This window comes from Protopterus annectens, chromosome 4.part0, assembly GCF_019279795.1.
Source record: "Protopterus annectens isolate FY-2018-M chromosome 4.part0, PAN1.0, whole genome shotgun sequence".
In the NCBI taxonomy this organism is placed as follows: domain Eukaryota; kingdom Metazoa; phylum Chordata; order Ceratodontiformes; family Protopteridae; genus Protopterus; species Protopterus annectens.
This window is the reverse complement of record NC_056733.1, coordinates 983,356,854-983,376,415: the sequence shown is the minus strand read 5'-3', so window position 1 is coordinate 983,376,415 and position 19,562 is coordinate 983,356,854.

Genomic DNA, 19,562 nt, shown 5'->3' with positions numbered 1-19,562 from the left:
TCTAGTAGAGCTGTTGGTATGATCCCTGATGTGAACTTTCTGTTACCCATCCACTCGTCAAGGTTCCTCTTGAAGAGTGATAGTGAGGGGCTCTGTCTTATGTAGATCGGGACCTTGTTCCATAGCAAGGGAAGTCTTTGCGGAGGGAATCTATCCCTCCAGCATGTTCTATTCATTGTTGTGCTGAGGTTTATATCCCTAGAGCGTGTAGCTTGAGTGGATTTGGTTTTGCTAAGATGGAGCATGTTCAGCAGTTCTGGGTTGGACATGGCTCTGTATATTAGACAGAGATCGCCTCTGAGAAGGCGGTATGCAACAGAGAAAAGCCTTAGTTTTTTCAGTCGTGCTGCATAGGGCAACTGTTTGAGGCCAGTAATCCTCTTAGTGAGGTACCTCTGTGGTCTCTCCAGCTGCTGGAGATGTCTAGCCAGGTACATTCCAATTGGTGCATTGTACTCAATAATGGGTCTAATGAGGGAAGAGTAGAGGGGCACCATTACATCCTTAGATCTTGATGCAAACCCTTTCGTGATCAGATGGGTCACATAGAAGGATTTTCTAACCACTTTGGCAACATGGTTATCAAAGGAAAGCTGACTATCTACTTGGGTCCCTAGATCCCTTATTTCTTTTTCAGATTTCAGGGGATTACCTCCTATGTGGTAGTTCGCAGGTACTTTGTTTTTTTTCCAAAGGAGATTACTACGCATTTTTTAGCATTTAGCTTGAGGCCATGGCTTTGACACCATGCATCAGTCTCGTTAAGGCCCTTCTGGAGGATATCCATGTCAGCTGGAGACTCTATTATAGCACCCAGTTTGCAGTCGTCCGCAGACTTGGTCAGCCACAGCACATCAGTGCTTGCCTGTACCTCTGAGAAGTATATGCCAAACAGGAGGGGCCCCAGGACAGAGCCCTGAGGCACACTGCTCGTTAGTGGTCTGGATTCAGACATAGATCCCACTACTCTTACTTTGTGGGATCTGTCTGAGAGCCAGTTTGCAATCCATCTTGTGATGTAAGGGTTTATGCCCAGGTTGGTGAGTTTATCAATAATACCCGAATGGGGAATGGTGTCAAATGCTTTAGCAAGGTCATGGTAAGCCATGTGTACCTCCTTTCCCTTATCTATAGCCTGAGTAACTGTCTCAAAGAAGTCCACCAGGTTCAGGAGACATGATCTGCCCCTGACGAAGCCAAACTGTGTGGGGTCAAGTGTTTGGAGGTTCCCAATCTCTCCATTTATGAGTTCCATAATGATTCGCTCCATTGCCTTACAGATCAGACTGGTCAGGCTTATTGGTCGGTCATTCCCAGGGTCGGTTGTAGGCCCTCCCTTGTGCAGTGGATCCACTATTGCTGTGCATCATTCTATGGGCACATATCCTGTCGAGAGGCTGAGACTGAACAGGGTATTCAGATGCGGGGTTAATTCATTTTGGAACTCACATATGACACAGCCCGGGACACCATCTGGTCCCATGGAGGCAGTGTTTTTAGCTTTAGATAGACCCTTATTAACCAACGTATCAGTAATAATTGGAGTTACACAATCCCCTGGAATAGTAATAGGCCCTGTAGGTGGTGAGAGGGGGGAAATTTGCACTGAACCTATCAGCCAAGATGTTGGCAATGTCAGTGGGGTCAGTATATTTTGTTCCATTTTGTACTAGCTCAGAACAGACCTGAGCGTTGCCATTTAGGTTTTTGACGTAACCATAGAAGGCCTTATGGTTATCCTTGGCATCCTTGGCAACTTTCTTTTCGAAATTGGCTTTAGTTGACTTGATGAGGGCCCTCAATTTCTTACTAATGCTGATCAGAGATGATTTTTCTACTTGAGATTTGGCCTTTTTTTGTATAAGTCTCCTCCTTTTATTGTATAGTTTGCTTAAGGCCGGGATCCACCAGACTAGTTTCTTCTTGCTTGAGGAAGGAGTCTTGGTTTTATTTGGGATAGCACGGTCCATGCAATCCTGAAGATGTATATAAAGTGCCATGGTGTAGGATTCTGCATCTTGGATATAATTATCCTTCTGCAGGTGGATAGTGAAGCTTTCCACTTCTGACACAAGTAGTTTGAAGTTTGCTTTGGAAAGTTTTTTTATGATGGTTTCTTTGACTGGGGGAGGTGGAAGGGTGAGGATGTCTAGGGTTATCAGTTTTTGGTCTGATCTGACCAGAGAGGGAGTGATAACGGGTGTGGTACAATGGGCACCCATATTTGTGATGACTAAATCCAATATGTTGTCCCCTCTAGTGGGAGAACATACCAGTTGTTTGAGGGCATTTGAATTTATAAATTCTATGAACCGCTGGGCATAGGAGTTAGAACTTTGGTAGTTCACCCAGTCTATACCAGGGTAGTTGAAATCACCCAAAATTATGGTGTTGGGTAGGACCTTTATATTTTCCAATGCCTCAAGGAATGCTGAGTGAGCATCTTGGGACATGGTGGGCGATCTATAACAGGCTACGACTTGAAATGTGGTTTTGCCTGCTGATAGTTGCGCATGGATGATCTCTGGGGCATCATGCTGTGCCACTAACCTGGAGATGTGGGTATCCTTGATAAATATGGATACGCCTCCGCCCTTTGTACTACAATCCGGTAACTGAGGCCGGAAGGTATGATATGAATTGTAACCTGGTAGTGCTGGGGTGCTCTCTGGAGCCTGCACAAACATCAATTTTCTCCATACTGAGGAGTGCCTCAAGTGTATGCATTTTGAGGTTGAGGCTTCTGGCGTTGAGTAGCATTATCCTTAGTTTTTGGTTAGCTGTGCTGGTTACGGTGGTTGGTTTGTCCTTTGAGCCTTGCCTAAAAAAGGCACTATAGGGATGGCAAGAGCCTTGGCCAGTATTTGAAAGCCTAGGAGTTACAGGTGCAAACCATCTCTGGTGAAACAGCGAGGCTTGTCTATCACGTCATCCCAGGCAGACAGACACTGGATCCCCTTAGAATGACACAAGAAGCTTAGCCAATTGTTGAAATTGATCATTTTGACTTTGTATTGTGGTATCATTCTAGGTGAAGGTAGTATGCTACTCAAGGTCAGGGTCATACCAGCTTGGGCTACATGATCAGAGAGCTCCTCAATGTCTCTTTTCATGTAGTCCAGGGAGGTACGTATTAGATCATTCACACCAACATGTACAATGACAGCGTCATACTTGTACTTGTTCTGGAGTGACCTAAGTGCCTATGTTATGTGGCGGATCCTAGCACCCGACAGGCAGCTGACAGTAACCTTCTCCTTGTTCAGCCTGGTGAGTGGAACATCTGTGTGCCTTACTATAGAGTCTCCTATTACTAGCATGTTGGGTATGGTGTTTTTCCTTAGGGGCTGTCATGAGGCACACTGCTGAGGTGGATTATGTGTTTTCTGGCTTGTGTTTGGAGGTGCAGGTTGCTTGCTTGTCTGCTTTGGAGAGCACTGTTTCTTTTTCAGATTTGTACCTAGTGCCTCTGAATATGTTTTTATGTATTTATGTGTATGTTTTGCCGGTGCTTGTTTTGTAGATCCATGTGTGACTGGTGGTGTGATGCTAGTGTGTCTCTTCTCCTCTTGACTGTCTGTTACAGTCATGGGTTGAGAGCTCTTAGCCTCCAGTCTGGCTGTGTATTTGCATCTCTCACAAGTGTTTGTGTCTAGAGGTAAGAGGAGAGGGTTGTCTGCATACATGAGGCAGTTGTGACATTGCCTCAGGATGCCCAATTCCACCAGCTGAACTGGAGAGTACACCTAAAGCTGACCTCTGGACATGCTTGGAAAAGTAAATTTCACCTGTCTTGCAGACAGTCAAGGGTCTTATGCTGTATTATAATAGTGCTGTCTAGGAAATTTGGAAAATAATAATGCTGTCTAGGAGATTTGGACAAGTGCTGATTTGGGTTATGCAAGTGCTGCAATAAGAGCAGTTGATCTGTAGCACTTGAGTTGAGGCTTGCCTATTTCTAAGGGAAAATTTGCAGCGCAGACTTTGTGGAGTCAGGAATAGTATAACCCAGCTAACCGGTGCTGCCTGATGCTGCTCTGTGCGCAAGACCGCACAAAAAGAGAGTTGCAGGGTTTTAAGAGAGAGAGAGATCAAGGAGTTTGGAATTGATCCAAAATGGCCAATAAAACTACAGTTTCTAGGCAGTAACCACTCCTACAGGGACAGGCAGGCTGCTCAGTGTTAACCACTGCCACTGGTGAACACAGAGACTTCCCTTTAGCCCAAGTAAGCACTGGCCTCCAAGAAACTTACAAACAGTTCAGAACAGCAACTCTGTAACTGAACTTTTTTTTTAATTATACAAAGTGGGAAAATAGCAAGATTTTTTTTTTTTTTTTGTTTAAGGATAGCAGAGACACACAAGTAGCAAACTAGTCAGAACAGTGCAATAAATGACCCCAACATGTGTGCGCTAGGCCAGAGGCTGGTAAAATGCAATTTTAAGAAAAAAAAATTTAAATTAAGTGCAACACAAAAAATGCAATAAACAGGCTCTAGGTATGTTCTAAATACTGTTTCTAACACATATATCAACTTTTGCAAGCAAGAAAATGCCGAAAAGTAGACGGCAATGCAGTTTTTCTAAGAAATAAATCAGAAGAAAATACTTAAAATCTCAAAAGTGGCTCCTTTCTTCTCTCAGCATTTTCTCCTCTTGGTAGGTGCTTCAACAACAACTATCAAGTAGCAAACTAGTCAGAGAAATTCTATTGAACAAAGAGACAAAGACTGGAGCAATGGAAGTAAACATTTTGAAATGCTCCAGAAAGTGTTTATAGAAGTGACATTTTTAAAGTACTATGGTGTGAATAACTCAGTTATGTTGAAAGTAGATTCTAGTCAAAATGGTATAGGAGCCATGAGCCTATAAGAGAAGAGAAAAGATGCCATTGGTTCATCAGTACTGATAAATGAACACAACAGACATGCCCACACAGAAAAAGAACTGCTAAAACAGTAAATGTATGTAAGACATTTCATGAATATATGTCTGATAAAGATATTCCTCTAGCAACAGACGACAATGCCTTGCAAAGTATATTCAGAAATTTTCTGTACAAGGAACTTATGAAATTACAGATGGTGTTACCTAATCTAACAGGAGCATTATCCAAACGTAAATGCAAACTGGGCAAGAAAATGCATATGGCAAATATGTTAAGTAGAAAATATTTATTAAAAAGAATGAAGAATTGATACAGGAAGAGTATATGATTTTTTGGTAATACCCCAGTTATTGGCAATACAAGAAAAAGTAAATGCATTTCAGACATGTATTGACACTATCTTATAACTGCAGGTTACTAAAACACCATACGGGGAAAAGCTGACTAACCAAATTTCATCAAAAAGGAAACAAATTAATGTCCTTTTTCAATTTTCAAGAACAAATTGGATGAAGTAATACGAAAGTATCCAAACCAAGACACCATATCATTTGTTGTAAGGGAAAACATTGCATTAAGGGAATAAAAGACATTTAAGACAAACATGCCTAACTTGGAGGATTATTAGCAACAGCAAGTTTTATAACCAATAGTCACAGGAGACCAGAAATTGCAAAAACTGTCCCCCGGATTTACTAATCTTCCATGCAGGACTAGTCTAGTCTTGCGTGGATGCGGCAGTTTAGGAGGAGGATGGCAGCGCACCATGCATATTAATGAAGGTGCACTGCCTGACCTCCTAATCCTACATGGAGCATGGACGAGTGCAGGGGGCATGTCTGAAAGCAGAGCTCTCAAAATAAACACACCCCTGCAAAGTAGAACAGCAGAAACTGTACATAAATGAGCGAGACCACTCATAGGTGTCCGCATATCCCCACCAACAGTCCCCCATGTGTACAACAGGAACAGTACATATAAATAAAATGAAGAAACCCATTTATTTTTTTTTAAAACCCCAAGTACAGCTAACCATAGGTGTGTGGTTTTGCCCATCGCTTAGCTATTGTTAAAGAAGTTTAAAAGGCTGAAGAGGATAACAAGGAATATATATGCAAATGAAGCAGGACAGCAATAGTGTAGTGGTCAGAGCATCCGCCTAATGAGCAGGCATTCAATTTTCAATGTGAAATCTGTATATGAACTTTTTTTTGCAGTATAATCTACTAAATAGCATTTAAATGTGAACCGGAGTACTGCATTAAATACACATGTGAAGTGTCAGTGTTATAATGAATAAGGCACTAGTAAGCAGGTTTAAGCACAAATAAGCAGTAATAAGCATATATAAGCACTAGTAAGTGTATTTTAAGTGTGTTTGCATGGGGGTAAGCATTATCTACACAGATTAAGCAAAGTAGAAGCTAACTGAGTATAAGAAACTGTACCCGGAGGTTAGCAGTGCTTACAGTCATGCAAACCAGAGCAAACCCACTTACAACTACTTTAAAGTGCCTTAATCACTCTGTATCCAAATGGCGTGTGTTCTGCCCAGCAACAAAATAAACAACTACTGCACGGCTCAGACTCAGGACCCTGTACACCACAGTAACAGTAGTTAACCACTAAGCCATCATAGCAATGCATACAAATGAGGTATCAGCAAACTAATCCTCACCACAGGAAAATCAAACCAAACATGTGAACTAAATCTATGTACAGTGTGATGTTGTATAACCTGCCACAGAACATAAATATGTGAACTGGAGTACTGCAGTAAGCATAGATATGAGGTGTTATGCATTCCAGAGGTCCCCATACAGTGTAAGTACACATGAATCTGTATTCAGTGGCCTGTGTTCTGCCAAGCAACAAAATAAACTGCCTCTGCAAGGCTCGAACCTAGGACTCTGCACTCCATACACAAAGTGATTTACCATTAAGTCATCACATATACAAAGAAAAATCAATGTTTTCAGAAACATATCATCCAGTCATGTCATGCAACAGTACAGAGAATGTATACCTGTGTGTAACTACATTAATATCTAAACAGATACAACATATCTATATATGTGTATATATACATATATATATATATATATATATATATATATATATATATATATATATATATTTCCAACACTATATACATATATATAAATATATATGCACATATATACATGCATATGCCTAAATTGACACATATATGTGTCTACACCTATATGTTGACATATACACAGCACGTTACATATGTGTATGCAGATATATGTCTATGTAGGTATATACAGACATAGTTATATATATGTTAGCAGATATATGTATCTATATAGGTATATATGGCCATACATCTGTAGATAGCAATGGCAGATTAACAAATACACATATGTTCACATGCACCATTAATGGGGTTGAGAGGCCCCACACACTATACATCTCGTATGTATAGGCATCCAACACAGCCAAACACGTGCACCCTGCAGTACAGTACCAAGTACAGTCTGCCTCCCATAGGCCATGTAATATGTGGAAGCCATCAGCATCCCCAGGATACAGATACACAGACACAGAGATGCAGATACAGATATACACACACATATATATATATATATATATATATATATATATATATATATATGTGTGTGTGTGTGTGTGTGTGTGTATATATATATATATATATATACATACATATATATATATATATATATATATATATATGTGTGTGTGTGTGTGTATGTGTGTGTGTGTGTGTGTGTGTGTGTGTGTGTGTGTGTGTGTGTGTGTGTGTGTGTGTATCTCTCCACAAACTAAACTGGCTTGAGCTTCCTAACTATCTCGCCTTTACTCAGCACTGCTTTGCCCACAAACTCATATTCCATCCATCCCTCTGTCCCTCACTCAGCTCCACCTTTAAAATGTATATATATATATATATATATATATATATATATATATATATATATACATACACATGTGACTACACATACACACTCAGATATATGTACAGCATGATACATATGTAGAAGGTGCACACAATATGGAACAGCCACTATGCCTACAGTTAACACCTGAACAACTGGACACTGTATGGGCCACCCATACAAATGTCAATCGTTGCCTGCAACATATACCCATAGAAAGGTCATAAGAAAGACGACACACACAGGTTTGCAGAAATGGGAAACCTTTAATTGTGTACTATTATTTATTTATTTATTTACAGTTGATTTACCAGGATTGTCCATTGGGCCCGAAGTACCCATTTTCAATGGAGTCCTGGGGAGAAAAGCTCCTGAATAAAGATACAAAACATTACAGAAGTTTACACTTTAACACATTCAGTCAAATTAATACAAATTGACAAAAACAGTGGTAAAAAACTTTAACAGCGGTTGACAAAATAGAGAAATGTGTGTTCAAGACAAAAAACAGAGGAACAGGTGATTACAAGCAAAGAATCTTTGATTATGCTATATAAGACTAGCATTGCATTGTTGTAGAAAAATATGTAGTATTTAGAATGGAATACTAGAGTTTAAGAATTATTAGGGTGTTATTGCTTTAGCTAATTTATAGTTTCTGGTATATATGATGTGGTGCCTGTAGGAAGCAGGCTAGACTAGGTGGGATGAGAGCAGGAGCATTCCCAGGAAGATGTTAAGTGTGTGTGTAGAGATTTTTTAAAAGCTGGAAGGTTAGCAGTGGTACGGATGGAGCGGGGGAGGGAGTTCCAATTGCGTGCCAGAGAAAAGGACAGCAGATTTTTCCCTGGTGAGTGAAGAGGTTAGTACAGTTCTATCAGATTTTGGTTATTAGATCTTAGGGCTCTTTGTGGCATGTGCATTTTAAAGGTGGAGCTGAGTGAGGGACAGAGGGATGGATGGAATATGAGTTTGTGGGCAAACCAGAGCTGAGTAAAGGCGAGATAGTTAGGAAGCTCAAGCCAGTTTAGTTTGTGGAGAGATACACAGTGGTGGGTAGATGCTTTGTGGTCAGTGGCAAATTTGGCAATTTTATTATAACATGAGGACAGTTTTGATTTAAGGGATGATTGAAGGTTTGTTAGAAGAGGAGCCCCATATAGAAGTGAAGGAATGAGGAATGTTGTAGCAAGAGTATGTTTAGTAGATGTGGAGAGGAATTTATTATGTTGATAAAGCATGCCAAGTTTATAATGGTTTTTTTTATGTTTAGTAGTAGATGGCTATTGAATTTGAGCTGGTCATCTATCAGGACCCCTAACAGTTTGCTTTCAGATACTAGTTCAAGAGGGGTGTTGTTTTGGCTGATGATAGAGAGTAGATTTTTGTTAATGGTTGTGTTTTTAGAGGGAGTGAATACCATAAGCTTGGTTTTAGATGCATTGAGTGCTGGATGATTGTTTTTCATCCATTGTTCTGTGGTGGAGAAGGCATCTTGGGTTAATTTTAAGAGAGTGGGAATGGATGTGGCTGTGCAGATGATTGTAGAATCATCTGCATATTGAACAAGTTTGGTGTTGGGAATTGAGTGGGAGAAGTCATTTATGAATATATTGAAGAGGAGAGGACCCAAGATGGAACCTTGGGGGACACCAGTGGGTGTATTTAGAAAGGAGGAAATGGCTGTTTTCCATTTGACAGCTTGTTGCCTATGGGAGAGATAGTTGGTGAACCAATTGATAGTGGCAGGGGATAGGTTAAGGTTAGATAGCTTCGTAAGGAGAAGGCTATGAGATATGGTATCAAAGGCTTTAGAAAGGTCGAGAAGGAGAGTGGATACAACAGAGCCAGAGTCTCGGGCAGTATTTACTGTTTCCAGGAAGGAAAGGAGGGCAGTCATGGTGCTGTGGCTGGGTCTGAAACCATGTTGTGTGGGGGTTAGTAAGTTATTATCTAGGAGATAGGGAAGGAGTTGGAGATGGATGCATTTTTCTAAGAGTTTTGATATAGGAGAAAGGATGGCGATGGGACGGTAGTTACTGATATCATTGTTCTTGCCTCCTTTATGTAAGGGTATGATGAAAGCTCTTTTCCAGAGTGTGGGAATAAGACCTTCTTGGATAGAGCGATTTATTAGGATGCTGATGGGGAAGGCAATGGCATCGGCAGCAATGTTAAGGAAGTATGAGGGTATGTTATCAGGTGCATTAGTACATGATTTTAGCTTTTGCAGGAGCTTTTTTATGGTAGATGTAGGGATGGGTTTTAGGAAAAAAGGTGTGAGTTGAGATGTAGGAGATGAGGGGGGAGGAAGGAGGTGGGATGTAGGTGTAGAGGGTGTGGTGTTATTGGGGAAGGATGTGGTAAGTTTAGAGATGGAGTCTAAGAAGAAAGAGTTGAATTGGGTGGCGAGATTGATATCTGGAGCACTTGGGTCTGGGCTTGGGTTTTCTGCAGTGCCAGGTTTTAGGAGTTTATTGATACCTTTCCAGAATTTGTGAGGGTTGGTTTTATCGTTGTTTTGAAGTATGGAGTAGTAGTTTTGACGATCTATTGTGATAAGCTTTTTGACTTTGTTGCGAAGAGTTTTGAATTCATTTAGGGTACAGGAAGTTTTGTTTCTTTGGTAGTGTGCCCAGGCTTTGTCTCTCAGTCGCATGATAGTTAGTGTATTTTTTGTAAGCCAGGGGGCAGCATTGTTTCAAATTCATTTGGTTTTCATGGGGGCTAGACTATCCAGGAGTTTCAGGAAATTTGTATTGAAGTATGCAACAGCATTATCCAGGGGTAGGGTTTTTAGTGGGTTCCAATTTGTTGATTTTAGGGAGTCTGAGAAGGTTAATGGGTTGAAGTTTTTTTAGGTTTCGAGTGCTGATGTAATTATGTGTTGCTTGTAGTGGACATGGAAGATGTTTGGTGAATATGGGAAGATGGTCACTGAGGGAGTCAGGGAGAGTTCCACTGTCAATGTAGTAGTGGGGGTGAGATACTAAAATCCAATCTAGGGTACTGCCAGTGGAGAAATCTTTAGAGGGCCTGGTAGTCTGGTTGATGATCTGAGAGTATTTATAGAGGTTAATGTTTATGAGGTGTGTGGGGGAATTAATGCAGGACCAATTAATGTTTGTGTCACCCATGATAATAGTTTCATTACTGATATTGATAGAAAGCCAGGATAGGATGTCTTCTAAAACAGAGACATTGTCACCAGGGGGGATGTAAAGTGAAACTATGCAGATTTGTTTGTGTTTGTTTAATTGAAATAAAGCTAATGTTAATTCTGCATTGGAGAAATTTGGAATGGGTTTGTTATAGGGAGTAATGGATAGGGTGGAAGAATAGAGTAAAGCTACCCTGCCACCCTTTTTATGGATTCTGTCTTTTCTGATTATTGAGTAGTTTGGAGGTAGAACTTCAGTGTCTTTTATATGAGGTTTTAGCCAGGTTTTGGAAATAGCTAAGATGTCGGGTTTGTTATGTATAAGCCATGCTTGTAGATTAGGGATTTTGTTTGCTATGCTTTGAGCGTTTAGAGAAGCTAGTAGGATGGATTTGGATATGGAGGAAGTGGTGATTGGTCCTGGGTTAGGGTGTATATCGCCAGATAGGAATATGGTTGTAATATGTTCAATTAAATTTCTAAGATGATTGGATTGCCTTGTTTGAATGTTGTAGGTTTTCAGATATTTGTGAATATTGGAGCTTGGGAAGGGACTAAAGAGTTTGTAAGAAGTGTTTAGTTTATAGTGAAAAAGTAGATGGGGGTTAATGGGATAGAGTTCAGGGGCTATTGAGATAAAAGATTTTAAGTCAGAAAAGGGGAGTGTGCTGGTAGAGTGAGTGGGTGGAAGATAATATGTGGTGTTGGGTTGGGTGAAATAGTGGATGTAAGTAAGGATGAGAAGTAATAGTAGATGAATTAAGAGTGATTTGTATGTTGTAGTCATGTTGTGGTTTTGATAAGGTGTTATATGTAGTGTAGAGAATAAGTGTGTGAAGTAGATGTGAAATTATAGGATATGAAGGAAGGTGTGATGAGGAGTTTTACGAGGGAGGCGTTGGTGAAAAAGGGAGGGGTGTAGTTGGTGGAAAGTAAGTAGGATAGGATTAAGGGGGATGGAGGGGGTGGGAGGAATGTTGTGATTAAGAGGGAGTGATGTAATTGCTAGAGAGGAAGTGGGTGTTGTCAGTGAAGTGTGGGAGAAAGTGGGAGTTGTTAGAATGGTATAAGTGTAGGTGCACTGGGGGTGGGTGAGATTTGGGGGTAGGGTGGGGGAGCGGAGAGAGCCCGAAGGGCGAACGGAGCGGGATGCACCTAAGGAAGGTAGGCAGCAGGACAGTGTGAGAAACAATCAGTGAGGTGGAGGTAAGAACAGAAGAAGGTAAGCAAGGTGGTACATGTGACTCTTGGAGTGCACTATAACTGAGAAAGGAAAGGACAAAAAGTGGAGATAGATTGGATAGAGCTGTAATTTAGCAGTTAGTATAGGGAAAGATGTTAAAAAGTGGTATGAAAGTGTATGGGAAGGAGTGAGGAAAAATGATTAAGTAGGTGGGTAGGCACTACCCCCTAGTGGACAGAGCCTAAATTTATAAGAGAGGCAGACTGAATGGTGAAAGAAGGAAGGCAGATCAGGTATAGGGGCAAGCACCAGGGGTGAGGCTGATATTAGGGGAGCACCCAGTAATAAGGGTAAGGCTGCTGGCGTCTCTGGTTGGAACCCTTCACTAGCACCAAGTAAGTGATAGAACAATAGAGCAATATTCTCAGACCAAGTGGAGTAATGATTGTAGCATGTTACATACTTTATATTTATCCTCTAGCTCTCTCTACTGAGAGAAAGAGTAGGAGTATCCCTGTTGGGAGACAGGCAGTCAAGGTGGATCTTGCTATCCAGAGGATGATCTTGGAAAATCCAGGAGTGTTAGGCCGGTAGGCAGAGCGAGCTTTAGGAGAAGAGGCTGAATAGTGGGAGTGAGGGGGAGCAGACCAGGAGCAAGCAGCAGCCACGAGAGGAGCCAGGGGTTTAAAGATGGTGCCCTGGGGACTTTGGCCCTTATGATAGGTATGGGCCGGATGAGGATTGGGAAGGGCGGGGCTGAATGAGTGAATACCGATGAAGAGAATGTCGAGAGGGCAGGATAGAGGTAGGTAGTAGGGACATATTGCTGAGGTGAAAACAGAACAGGAGGGTGGGAGGAGCAATATTGTGAAGAGGAAGAGCTGCGGGGAGGGGAGTTCTGTAGTGAAAGGGGTGAAATGAGGGGAGTTCTGTAGTGAAGAGGGGTGATGTGAGGATGGAGAATAGGATAGATATATATAGTATGGGTAAGATATCTATGGGAGGAGATAGGTATAGATGAGATAGCTATGTGTAGTGATAGAACAGGGTGACATGGAGGGGGGGCACCTAAGGAAGGTAGGCAGCAGGACAGTATGAGAAACAATCAGTGAGGTGGAGGTAAGAACAGAAGAAGGTAAGCAAGGTGGTACGTGTGACTCTTACAGTTCTATATGCCATATCATATAGCTGTTCAGACACTGACAACCATATAAACAGAGTACTGCAACTGTGAAACAGTTACACTAATACAGTAGTCTGGAAAGGTTCACAACTGTTGCTGTCCAGGCCACACCCTTAAAAGTGTACATTAGTGAAGACAGACTGGGCCACAGGATACCAAAGAATCAACAGTATGTACTGCAGGAGTGTAGTTCTGCAGCCTCAATCTACACTCTGTACAAATTCAGTAGGTGGTAAAGACATTATGTGTTAAAATGGGTTGTAACTGGCACATCACAAGGCATAACTGACACCATCACAAGCACACCGACAAACAGAACAGTCTGTATGGCAGGAGGCAGTAGGCTTGCAGTACCCCAATTCATGTAAGCAATTTAAATATAGGTGAAGTATATGGTACTGCACATCCAGATACCTTGCGGCAGCTCACCCCAGATACCCCCACATTTTGTAACAGCCTAGCTCATTTATGGTGCTCCCTACCTAGACTCAATAATACAGGCCCATATACCACTGTTACATACACTGGCCTCTGCGCTGCATAAGGGCACACGTGTTGTGTAGGTGACGCCCACACATATATGGCCCCAGCCCCACTGTATGTGTGGGGGATACAACAGCAGTGGACTAATGGCAGCAATGGCAGTGTGATATACTCACAGCCCACTACAGAACAACCTCCAACAGCATGACATATGTGCAAAGCTTGGTATGTAGATGGAGGACAAAGGCTGGAACACAAGCATATATCTGGAATAGTGTTGCCTTACCCTAAGCAAGGTGCTGGTGCTACAGGATAGTCTGCAATGTACCCTTAGTCAGGGAATTGAGGTTAGAAGCAGAAATGGATGTAGCCATGTGCTGATAGCATGCAACACACACACTGCCAGTGTAATATCTGACACAGGACCTGTGTGGTGGACGGACAATACATGATAGGCATACCTCTGCCCAGCAAGAGGATAGGCCCACAGTAGTGAGCTATGCAGACAGTCTGCATTCCAAGGTAAACTAGTATGTACACACACACACATCCTGTAACACCAGTACTATACAAAGCATATCACAACTGTACTCACAGTGTGTCTGTAGTTCCTGATCCTCCTACAAATATGTGGCTGCCCTGAGTGTGCAGGTTCTCCTGTAAGAGGTATTGCTACCTGCTGTTTGTAACACTGATGCCCACACACAGGAAGGATGTCCATCACACAGGAAATGTAAAGGGGCCGCGCCCACATGCTGTAGGGATTCATAGTGGGTGGTTGCCATGACAGTGGTAATTTGAAGTACTACACATGTGTAATCATATATATATATATATATATATATATATATATATATATATATATATATATAGATAGATAAGTATATGTACATATATTTCCACCATATGCCCTGGACATGGAGTGTAGCCCTACCCCAGCCCCTATAGTCCCAAAGCCATAGTGCAAGGGGATGTCAGGTATGTATAGCAGGTATATTACAAGACTATTGCTACTGTCATTGGGATTGACTTCACAGACACGGTGTGTGTGGAAGATCACATCTGCTTATGACATGTGTGCCATTGGCTACTGACAGACATCCTAAGGAAGTCATTGTAAAGTACCACTGCTAGCATGTAATGCCCCTGTTGAGTGGAGCAGAGATACTGGCCAATATATATGGAACTTTGGACACACACTGTACAGTCCAGAGGTATACACATAATCCCTTAGTCCACAACATGTGTACCAGGCCTGACTATATGGATGTAGACAGACATGTAGATGGGTATAACACATAATGACTGGTATACATATGCCACCATAGGTGTTGGATTCACACACTCCTGTCTGGCCTGACACATAATGACTGCTGGTACAGGGGTGCCATGGACACATGCTACCCTCTAGATATTGACATACATCTGTACAGCATCCCACTGCTCTGTCTGACATACAGGACTTTTAAGGGAGGCCTGGCAGTGGTACATCTGGCAAGTATCTGCACATGACATCTCACTGGGTAAGTACACTAAGCTGCTAGGCATGTAACAATGCACTGTGCAGACAGACTGGCTCAACACTGGCCTACATCTCCTATGGGGGAATGCACATGTAGCTGCATATATAGCAGGCTCAACAGCCATGCCACAGCACCGGGTAAGATACACCTGTGTGAAAGTGCATAAGCACAACCATTGTGAACACAGCCACATATGGTAAGCTAGCATAATATTACAGTATATGGACTATCTGTTCTACACCATCCTCACATGTGCCACTCACAGAATGACCCTACATATACTGGGCTGCAACACAGTTTGGTCTGATGGCTGTCTGTGGTATGGGACATGTGTGTGGATGGCCCTACAAACATGTACGGCAAAACAGTACCATACAGTGGGGCAGCATGTAACATCAGATAGAAGGGGGGCTAGAAAAATGACATCTACCACAGTCTGTACACAGGCTAAAGTACATATTAACAATACACACACTGCTGACATTCACCATCACTGCACAGACCTCAGTACTCTACAAACATCCACAGAATGTCCAGGTTATGTCATGAAATTTAACCCCTACTGTACATGACATGTGTAGCAATCTGATATATCACTGGCTTGTTATCAGATATGATGACACTAATTATGGTGTACAGCACATATGCACCACTTCATGCACAACATATGTACAAAAGTTAACAGAGGTGTGGCTGACAGCACATACACAGGGCCAGTATAGACATGTTGCTGTGATAACCTCATACATTTACCATTGTAATGGAGTTTGTTGCAACATATGTCCTATGAGGGATATGAAGTCAGTAACTGTCACAGCCTTCACCATCTACAGACTGCAATCCTCACACCACCTTCTGCATTCCACAGATAGATGCACCGTGGCTTACACATGAAACCAAAGGCACAACACTGCCCAGTCTACAGATGGCCCTGCAGATGGGGATTCCTCATATACATGGAACTTACATGGCAGTTATTGCGACATGTACGACAGGCATATCCAGACAAACACTGTTAAACCAACATTACTCCAAATGCAGTATAGCAGCACTTACAGTCTGTAGTCAGGTCAGGCACATCCCCTCCTGTTTGTTGGCCTCTTTCCACAGTGTATGTTGTTAGAGGTAAATCCCCAATCCATCTGAGATCCTGTTTACCAAACAGCAGATCTAGTTCCTGCTCACAGTGACTGAAAAGGGCCAAACACCACCATGATGTTCCTAAGTGTTGGAGTGTGTTTCCATGCAATTGGATATGGGAAGGTTACCACAGCTGTTCCACATGCAATCAGCTAGGGGAGGGCTGCAATTCATGCAGAAGCCATCAGCTGATCATGCTCCACTATCTCCAGCTCATGTAGCCCTTGGTAGATTACCCTGGATCTGTACACTCTTCTCCATCTCCTCACTGTGGGTTGCTCAGCAGCATTCACATCCTCACCACCCTCAGCCTCTTGCACATGCTGGTTTATGATAGCAAAAGCAGCCACTAACATTTTTTCTCTTGCTTTCATTTTGTAAAATTTCCCCATTTGTATACACCTGTGGTGCAGAGTTTTTTTGGAAAACAAGGGGGAAGGGTGTTTGCATAGTTTATAGTGATGTGCTGGGCTGGGCTGCTGCCTGTGTAATTGGCTGATTCTGATACATTTCACCTGTCAGCTAAGCTAGTTCTCCTTGATTACCTTCCCATTGCCTCCCTGTTTAAGCCCATGTGTGCCCTGCGCACATGGAGTGCTCAAATGTGCACACAGCTGCTATTTCCTGGTTTAACTTCTGTTTTCTTCCTGTAAGACCCAGTGCATGGTGCGCACACCTGCTTACACCTTGTAAAGAGTGCTAGGCAGGCTTAGACACACCCCAAGCTTAGCTGTGCTAAGCTAGGAGCAATCCCGAGCCACAGGACTCCAATCCACTTACACTATGCCTGACACACACCCCCATGATGTCACCTATATCCTAGTCTTGCACCCAGCTATTTACACTTTTACACTCTTGAGACCTGCCTCACAACCTGGGGAAATGTGGGATTCACTATCCTTCCCCTCATTTGCATAGGATTGCCTGCTAATGCATAGTTAATTGTCCCGCACTGAGCCTCCCCCCTTAGCAACCATTACTCACTGGCCAGGTTGTCTTCTGCCTGCCATTGACTTGCATGGCAGAATACTGCTTTTAGTTAGAATCCTTATTTTAGGTTTATTTTATTATTTTCACCTGATCCCATTTGTGCGCCGCTGCCCTATGCTTAAACAGGTGAGATCGGCAAAAAAAAAAAAAAAGTTTTTTTATTTTTTAAACATTTTGCAATGCCCATGGCCTTCTACTTGACCATTGGAATGCTTCCTCAATAATATTCAGCCTTTATTTGGAGCTGTCATAGTTCCGTTTTGTAGTTTGCAGAAATGTACTACTAACTGAGTACATTTCTGCAGACTGCACTCGTCCTGCACTGACAGCTGACAGCTTCCTGGATTGCAAATTACCCTCATTTGCATGGTTTTCACCTGCAAATGAGGATAATTTGTATACAGGAGCTCGGTCTGTGCAGGATTAGTCTAAGAGCTCACGTGCACGTCCCGGGAGCTCATTACTGGATCGCAAGTCGGCCATATTGCCGAAAATAGCTCTTAGACTAATCCTGCATGCTATAAAGCAGGGGTGTCCAACATTTTGGCTTGCTGGGGCTGCATTGAGTGAACAGAAATGGTATTGGAGCCGCATATAAAATATATCATATAGTTAAATCTTTCGTTGCTCCGGAAGACCACAGTCGACCTCCTGCCTGTACTGTAGGTGCATTTGAACAATGAATAAATGCCTAATATTTGCCTTAAAATTCTAATTTTCATTCTAATTCTAATTCTCTAATCTAACAGTTAACTCTAACATCTTAGTTAATATATATATATATATATATATATATATATGTGTGTGTGTGTGTGTGTGTGTGTGTGTGTGTTTGTTTTTTTTTTACAAATAAACAGATATTCACTACAGCACTAGCATTTCTCACTGGGAAAACCATTCCAGCAGTCCAACTATGTAAAATGTCAACATCAGCAGTCCTACAATGCTATAATCCACAAAAATAAGCCAACAAATTTGCAATAAAGTAAAGAATTCACATTACTGACTTAATAAAACAATTCTGAATAAGCTACAAGAGGGTCTCACCCAAACAAATAACTGGTGCCAGAAATATGGCCTCAAGCTAAATGCCAAAAAATGCATCATCATCCCCTTTGAGGAGAGTGATGTCCCCACAAATTATCATATTAATAACAGTGTTGTAACCACGCAATCAGTCATATGGTACTTGGGCACCCTGGTTGATACAAACCTGACTTTTGACCACCACGTTGTCTCCGTTGTAAGGAAAGCTTTTTACATGGCCCACTTCATTAGTAAGTGTATCTCATCCAGGGACAAGGAGGTCATAACATCCCTGTATTCTTCCTTTACAAGAGCCATTATTGAGTGCAATGCCCCTTTTGGCATGTGCCTCAGCAAAACACCCTGCAAAAACAAAGACTACAACCATTTCTGACAAAAAAGGTCAAAGGACTAAGTTCACTTAGTTATCCAAACAGACTAAAAATCTTGCTTTCCTCTGTCTCTCACTGGCCCCTATAAATTTCATCATTGGCTTGCTTTCCAGGCTAAGAAAGATCCTGCCTTAAGAGACTTCCTCTACATCAGAAATACTGGTTATACTTAAAACGCTCACTACAAAGACCACAGCCTTCACTGCAACATAAACAAGCCACTTTTTATGGACAGGTTCTTGACACAAAAACCTTCAACTTCTGTAAAAAGCTCCTCTCATTATCAAGCAATGTAGTTCAGCAACACGATAGCTGGATGGATAGCCATAAATGTAGTCCTTGGGTAAGTAGCATAGCCTTCATCAAACCAGATGGAAAATCCACATACTAACCTTTCCCAGCTGGATGGCTAAGATCTAGTATTGGTTACTCAAGTCTAGTTGCCCAAGAAGAGGGGCATGTTTAACTAAGAATTCCATTTCAAAATTATATTCAGTATACATATTAAATCTCTCTCTCTCCTACACACACACACACACACACACACACACACACACACACACACACACACACACACACACACACACACACACACACACACACACACACAATAAAGCCCCTACTTGTAAAATAGGCAACTTCAGTAATCACATGACACCCACTCACTGAATG